This window comes from Oryzias melastigma, linkage group LG21, assembly GCF_002922805.2.
Source record: "Oryzias melastigma strain HK-1 linkage group LG21, ASM292280v2, whole genome shotgun sequence".
Taxonomy (NCBI): domain Eukaryota; kingdom Metazoa; phylum Chordata; class Actinopteri; order Beloniformes; family Adrianichthyidae; genus Oryzias; species Oryzias melastigma.
Genome location: NC_050532.1, coordinates 10193057 through 10201543, shown reverse-complemented (window position 1 = coordinate 10201543; position 8487 = coordinate 10193057).

Below are 8487 nucleotides of genomic sequence, written 5' to 3'. Positions count from 1 at the left end.
TTGAGAAAATAGGAATTATCTGTGATGTTGGATAAATGTCAGATGCTGAAAAGGCAGCAACTCCCAAATTTGATACAAAAAAATAAAAATAAAAAACTCCCACCAAGCTCAGACTAGTGATGTTCAAAAGTGCTTCCTTTTTTCACCATTACATACCATCAGCTTTGCCATGCAGTGAGGTTCAGCAGAGAAACAGCCTCATGGGCGTACATTGATTCAGCATTCGCTGACAAAAACGCAGCCCAGGACCATGTATACGGTAGACGTGAAACAGGAACCCAAGCAGTGATGTCACTGTTGAGTTCTCATGTGGAGACAATCTGTGTCTTTCTCTTGTGTCAGTCCCTCCCTCTTTTATGGAACGTCTCAGTTTACATTCAGCAGGAAAAGGGTTCTAAAAAACGTGAGAGAAAATCGGATTTGCAGCCATTCTGTTACAACAAAGAGTCTGTTTGGAGGAATCGTGTTTATGACTTAGGGGATTAAAAAAAAAGAAAAAAAAGTGCAAGTGCCCAGTCTGGAAAAGTCTGGAAAGAGAAAAAAACAAAGCAAAGGGAACATTTAAAATAGCACTTATTGCAGAAAGGCTACAGACACTAAAGTGTTAAAACAAAGAATTTAATTTAGAATAAAGTCAAGAAGAAATAACTGAGAATTTAAATGAAATAAAGAAGGATTTGGAGAAGATCACGGAAAACTGCAGATAGCTCTGTTCCAATATATGAAAGACTTGGTGTTGTATAAACAAACAAACAAACCGCAATCATTCATTTCTCGTCCATGATTGATTTTTAAATGGTTGGCAATTCCATGAATTAAAAGAAACATTATCTATATGTCATTAACAAATCCCAGTCCCTAATCTTTCTTTCCCTAATTCTTTTTATTTTTAATTTATTGCGAGTTATTCAAGTTATAAACTGACCAATCAGTACAGACTTACCTCTGACTCGTCTCTCCTAATGTACCTCATAGTTCAGTCCGGCCTAATGAAATAAGTTCAAAAATAAACCATTCATTAGCTGCTTTGTCATTACACATTTGCACTAAAACTTTATCAAAAAAAACAAAATTTTGCAATTACACTGTTTCCATTATATCATAAATTACGTGAATAAACACAAACCAAATTATGTGATAAGTCATTCAAAAACACGGCGATGGATGTGAACAATACTTTGATTTACATCATCGATCAAAGGAGAGCTCAGCATCTTATTCAGGCCATGGAGCGACACGTCACATGGGAGGGGCTACGGATGAAGGGATTTTGGGAAACCGTGGTTGGTGATTTTACAGAGGAGCAGTTCCACACGAAACACTTTTGATGAGCTGTGTGATGCTGTGGGACCTCTAATGGTGCACAGCTGCACAGCGTAGGATCCCGTTGTTGGTCATGTGACTCATCTAATTTGAAAAAAAGTGTTTCCATTATAGTTTTGAGAAATATGTCAATTTTGAAATGCTTTAAAAACCACCTACTTCGAGGGTAAATTTTTTTTTTACGATAAATGCAAGTTTTTTTTTTGATAATTTGGTGTTTCATTTTGGCAAATTTACTATCCCAAATCCAATTTGCGTCATTTTATAGTCAATGGAAACACAACTAATGATAGTACTTTATTACTATCAACACTCTATTATTGTTTCATTTACAATAAAATGCATACACTCAACTCACACATGTTTTCTCTAATCGAGCATTTCCATGAAGTTCCTGAGCGTCCATATCTCTCCGAGGAGTTTTTGCAGCTAACAAGTCACTGCAGGTTTGCGATAAGTGCACTCCACGAACAATTGGCAAGGAAAGTAAACACATCATCATCATGGCCTTGAGTTACAAAAAGACAGTGTGCAGCCCGTCACGGCCTTCCCGACCTGTACCAACCACAGCCTGACATGAAGAGCCGTCATTACTCAGCTATCAGCTATTTGTTACAGTCCGTCCCCTTAGGGTGAGCTTTCCTTCATCTTTCCGTTCGGCAGCGACTTCCTACTTGGAGCTCTCTGTATACATGATGAGGAGTCTGCACAGGCTTGCAGCTGGCATGATGCAGAGGGCATTCCCAGTCAAACAGATACAATGCTGTTGTCAAAGGATTCAAGGGAGACTGAGGAGATAACATGCTGCAGTTTGAACCACTTTCTTTCTTTCTTTCTTTTGTGGGAAGGAGACTGACAAACGAGCCACAACTAAGAGGGAGAATCGAGTTTCACTTTTCTATGTTGTGTAACGAGATAAAATGTTGTGTGTTTGGATTGACTCATCACGTGATGGGTGTTTTAGTCCCACCTCTTCATCCTCGTTTTTCCCCCTCATTTTTTGGGTTTTCCTACTTGTTGTGTCACAAACTCGTCCTCGCTTTCCTCATGAAACGACATTAGTAACAGACAGGATGCTGTGTTGACACCATTTTTCCTCCCCGCATGTGTCGTTCTGAGACTCCTTTTCCAGATCCTCTATGCAGATTTTCTCCTCTTTTCCTTTAAGGCGATTAGACATCATGACTCACAGACCTCAAAGTGATAAATTACTGTGGTACATTCCAGTTTGAGCTGGAGGGGGGACCCCCACTCGCCAGACACACAGGGGTGCCTTTACACATCTGCAGAAGCAACTGGAATACGAGGGGTCGTGATTCTTTCCATCCTCGGTTGTGGAAAGAAAGAAAAAAGAAAAAGCCACATCCTAATAAAAGTATGACATCATAGGATCATTTTCTAGAAACAAACTCCTGCTTTAGTCTGATTGTTGAGAAGAAAGTCAAAAAGTATCTCGTACTCGCTCCAAGAGCAATTTGAAAAATCTACATCTATCCATAGATTTTTCCATATTCTTCTTCCTAAAGACTGCAGAACTCATCTGAACTCACCCTCAGAGCGCTGGAAGGGGAGATGGTTTTATTGCCCAACTCCACCAGGCCTGGACAGTTTCTGCCCCTGTATGCAGAACTGCTCCTCATTTGTGGTCACACGGGTTTGGAAGAAAACTTCAGCTATTACTCCAAGTTCTCCTCATTTACCAGTGCTGTTTCTAAATGGAAGCGCACTGATCACATTACTTCACTAAAACTTTGTGATCATTAGGAGTATTTTTGATTAAAAAAATGTAATTAACATAAGACTCTTTTATCATCTTTGCCCAAATTTCAAGCCCATGTGTTGATAATAAATTGCACTTCTGGAAAAATATTACTAAAGTGGTAAGAAACAGTCATTTTTATGCTTTTTTAAGAAAAAAATATACTCTTAGGTTGCTCTTTAGGTTCCCATTAATGAATAGTGATCACTTATCGATTCAATAAAAGCCAAAAACAGCTCCTCTAAAGCAGAGCTGCAAGGTTACATGATCTGGGACAGGGGTATGCAACCCGAGGCTCCGGAGCCACATGTGACTCTTCTAACCCTCATTATTGGCTCTCTGGGTGAAGATAGAAAGTAGCTTGAACTTTGAAAAGTTATGTAGTTAAAATCATTTTCATTTAGGTGTTCTAGGTTTATAAAGTTATGGCTGAGGTGTTCCTAGAACAGTGAGATAAACTGCTGACATCTGTGAAGTTTGAACTTATATTGTGAGTTTATTAGCTATACAGAAGGGAGCTGTTTAGAAAATATGGTTTTAGAAACTATTTCTTTTAAATGATAAACCAATGAAGGTGTTTCCCAAAGGTTAACATCAGTAGAAATTAGGGAAAAGGATGTTAGTGGGAAGATCCTATGAGACACAGGATGTCTTTTATTTTGAAAGGAAGTAAAAACTAATTTCACATTTAGAAAAAAAGACTTTTCCATCATCTACTTCATCTTGGGTTAATACTGGCTAGTCAGACAGAAATATTTGAATCCTCTGAATAATGTTTTGTGCAATTTGCACAGTTTTCCTCTAAGGGGCTGGACAAAACTATGAGCCAAAACACTCCTCTACACTTTATTAAGGGAGGACACTTCAAGGTCCACGTTTTCACACGTTTCTCTCCAGTTTAAACTCTCAAAGTTGTAGAAAAATCCATCACTGATAATAAAAGAAGCAAAAGATCTGTTTGTGGTCAAAGGTTTATGTAAGTTTGACAAACTGAAGACATCCTGCAGCTATTGATTGACCACGTCAGCAGCCAATCCTGAGAAATAAACACAATGTGAAATGTAAAATGTAAAAAAAATCATGCAAATTGCACTGACAAAAAATCTGTAAAAAAGCGAGGTAAGGTAAACCGTGATATAGTAAGCGAACAGTAAAAGTCAGTGATGTGCTTTACTTTGGTTTCTCATTGCTAAAATCTAAAGATTCTGTAAAAAGAACTGAACATGTAGATTAATAGCATTCATTGATATGTACGCAATGCAATCATGATGGGTTTGAGTTTAAAACTAGAAGTAAAACTAAAACTAAAACCTTTTTACAAGATCTGTTTGGGGATAAGACTAAACTTTTTCATTTGAACAGGTACATTAAAAAATAAATTCTTTAAGTGTTCTTAACTAGCTTTTTAGTTATGCTTGTGGGAAGTGAAGTATAGGTAATAGAAGTATAAGTATATGAGCATACATAGGGCTAATGAAAGTTGATTCTTTTCTATTCAACACGTCTGCATCTCATTTACTTTACCATTGTGTTAAATAAGCGTTTACTATGACCTGTCACCCACAGCATGTGCGTAAAAAAAAATTGTGTATGAACATTTTGGTTCTACAGGATCACCGAGTGGTCTACGATCTTGATTTTTCAAGTGGAACACCAGCATGCCCCGAACAATTTTTTTTGTCTGTAAACAGCCCATATCTATGTGACCTAACCAGTAAGTCAGGTGTTTTGTTTCAAACTGAATGGATAAAACCAGGTCCGGCCCTGGGCTGCATGGGCAAAAAGCAGGTTTGGCGCCCCCTACAGGGTCTGAAATTCACACATCCTAGCTGGGGCTACAACCAGATAACTTTTCCTTTGCAAGCAAGAAAGGGTGCTAGCTGACTGCACCACGGGTCAGCCAATATTGATGAGGAACGTTGGGGCATTTCAAATGTAAAGTTGTTGAAAACCACCAGATTGGTAGTTACATTCATCTTTTTCAACCAAAGTGCAGGTGGGAGTGAATTTGCAAGCAATTTTATATAAGAAAAACTGATGAACCTCTGCTTTGAGCTGGTGTTTCCTCTTTTTCCTTTTTTCATCCTTAAAGTTTTAAAGAAGCCTAACAGCGGCAACACAGCGTGCCCCTCTCCTCCCCCGACCCACCCTAGACAGGAGCAACAGAAAAGGAGGGGAACTACACTGCAGAGTTATTGATCACATCAAAATTTTGAGTTATTTGATGTACATTTTTTAAATATTATTATATTTTTTTACATAAAATAAGTGGTGCGTCAAACTGCTTAACATAAAAAAGAGAAGAAAAAAAAGCTAATACATCGTAATTTGGCGACCCCTCCAGCAGATGATGCCCTTGGCGGCCGCCTAGGTCGCCTGTCCCCAATCCTGGCCCTGGACAAAACAGTAACATGCTTTTAGTTTGACCAAACTAGGCTAAGAAAACAGAAAAGGATTTTAAATCTCCCTTATATTTATTGTGTTATTTTCAATCCCTGACAATTGGTGGTTTATGTTTTAGTGTAAAATGTAACTTTTAACATGAGAGTAATGGGAAATTGTTACTTTTTTGCAACCTGCCTCTGGTGGTCATTTGGGGAATTGCAACATTTTTGCTCTTCTGGGTTTGATTTTAAAAGCTTTAGTTTCAACTCGAATGACTTTCTGGCATGATTAGATATCAACCACATGTCACTGAACTCCATTTTAATGCATTGAGATGGGAATATTCCTTACATATAACAAGTAATAACTTTTTGTCCACCATTTCCCCCCTCTGTGCGCCTCTCAGCTCTCTTTTAAGTAAACAAATGTCTGAGTCCAACGCTCAAACGCAGGACTTCCATCCCCCTCAAAGATATCTGGCCAATGACTCATACTCAGTGGCCCCAGTACTCCTCACTTTTTCCACACAGTGCAAATCATTTCCCTACAGCATGTAAAAGCAAAGGCGTATGGGCGTTTGGTTCAGGGTACACTAATCCCCATCATCTTTCTCACTTTCACAGATCATTTTCTGGATTTTATTAATTAATAATAAAACCTGACACAGTTTTGAACTGTGACCTTTTTAAACCCTAAAAAACCTTTAAATTAAATGTCTCAATTTTGTGTGATTGTGAAATTATCAATAAGCAATATAAAAAAAAAACAATATTAAACATCAGAAGATGATAAATCAAAATACATAATAAAGATCTCCAAATAGAAAATATTCCCTCCTTGTATACTAGATGTATTCACTCCCATTTTATCTATGCCTCTTCAGAACCTTCTGAATCCCTTCTGGGGTCACAGCGGTACTGGAGTAAACCCAGCTGTTAGTTGAAGATGGAGGACACTCTAAACAGGTTCCCAGTCTGTTGCAGGACCTCAAACTCACGCACAACCAGAGAAAATTTAGACAAACCATTTATGAAGTGTGTTTTTTGGACGGTGGGAGGAAACTGGAGGGCCTCGAGAAAGCCCATACATGCACATGAACATGCCACCAGTTTCCCTTGGGATCCATAAAGTATATATCTATCTAAATCTATGCAAACTCCACACCCACAAAGGCCCAAGCTGGGAATTGAATCAGGACCTTCTCACTTTGAGGTGAAAGTGCTAACCACTACACCACTGTGCAGCCCTCACTCCTTTTACTTCCAAAATACTAAGAAAATCAATTTCTGACACTGCATGTACACTGGACGTGGTGTCAGTTTCAATGTTAAGTCAATGTACAGATGTGATCTGAAGTCCTGTGGCGTGATTTGGGCGTCGAGCAGCAGCACCATTTAGGCGGGATATGTGTAGCGTAGGGCTGCACGGTGGCGCAGTGGTTAGCGCTCTTGCCTCACAGCGAAAAGGCCCCGGTTCGACTCCCGGCTGGGACCTTTCTGTGTGGAGTTTGCATGTTCTCCCCGTGCATGCGTGGGTTTTCACCGGGGACTCCGGCTTCCTCCCACCGTCCAAAAACATGCTTCATAGGTTAATTGGTGACTCTAAATTGTCCCTAGGTATGAATGTGAGAGTGGATGTGTGTGCGATTGAGGCCCTGCGACAGACTGGCGACCTGTCCAGGGTGACCCCGCCTTCGCCTTCAGTAGCCGGGATAGGCTCCGGCACCCCGCGACCCCGAAAGGGAAGAAGCGGTCAAGAAGATGGATGGATGGATGGATGTGTAGCGTAAAGAGTTCAAAAATAGGAAGTTTGGCAACCAATCGAGGGACTCAGCTTTGGGCACATGACATTTTCAGTGACTCCGCGGGTAAAAAAAAAATAAAAAAAAATCCAATATGGCCACTAAATGTGGGGATTTTTGTCCTGAACTTCCATCCGTTTCCTTAACCCGCTGGAGCCGAGGGGTAGCTGGAGATTGTTCTGTCTACTGTTGGGCAGAGGCAAGTGGGATACACTGTGGACAAATTGCCAGGCTATGACAGAGCTGGAGCGATCCAGCTCGCTATGCTAGCCAGCCGCCCAGTGTAGAGAGATAGCTAGCTCCACTTCCCAGGGGCGCAGTTCCTGAGCAGCAGGACTTGCTATGCTGCTCTCTGGGGTTCCTCTGGTTTTCCATTCTAAACCAACTCTATGATTTCAAACTGATCACAATCACAATAAACAAAAGCTCCCCGTTTTAATAGCAATACAATCTTCAGCAGGTGTCAGTGACAGTTGGTGCTAAGCAATCCTTAACTCTGTTGATTATAATTTAAGCCATTGCTTGAGTATTTATTATGTAACTGGTCACCAATAATTAATCAATGTCAATTTGTTCATTATCATTTGTTTGAGAATTCAGAAATAGGTCATCATTATAAATAAATTAGTAATGATTGTTACTATTAATGAGTGTTATTATTAATATGTAATTTAGCAATTGGTTTCTAAACTGACTTTAATGCTGCGTTCTTATGAAAATCGAGTGTCTATATCAAGATGAACAAAGAAAAGCAGAACTAGCATTTTTCATTTTCTCCTGTAACTCACAAAGCTACTCCACTGCAGCCTGTTCGATCAAATGTGGACATGGACGAGTTCAGGTTACACAAGGTCTCACTTGTAATGAAAATACAAAACATAATAAATTCTCTCCACCAGGAAAGATTTTACAGGTAAATGAATTCTGATCTTGTGTAAATGGACATTTTGTAACATAGACGTGTGCTTTGTTCAGTCAAAGAATGTTTCTGCTGCAGGCTGTCTGTTATTGTCTTTAAGCTGCGAGCTTTGAGTTTCCTTTGGGTTTTTGTGAGGGGGGGGCTTTAAAATGAGTTTAACAGATGAGCCAAGATCATGAGAGTACTTGTTAGGAAGGAGGGGAAAGTCATCCCCACTTTGGCAGGCAGAGAGTGGAGGGAAGATGGTTGTACGAGTACAAATAGGAGACAGCTCAGGAGGTTTTTTTTTTTTTTTTTTTT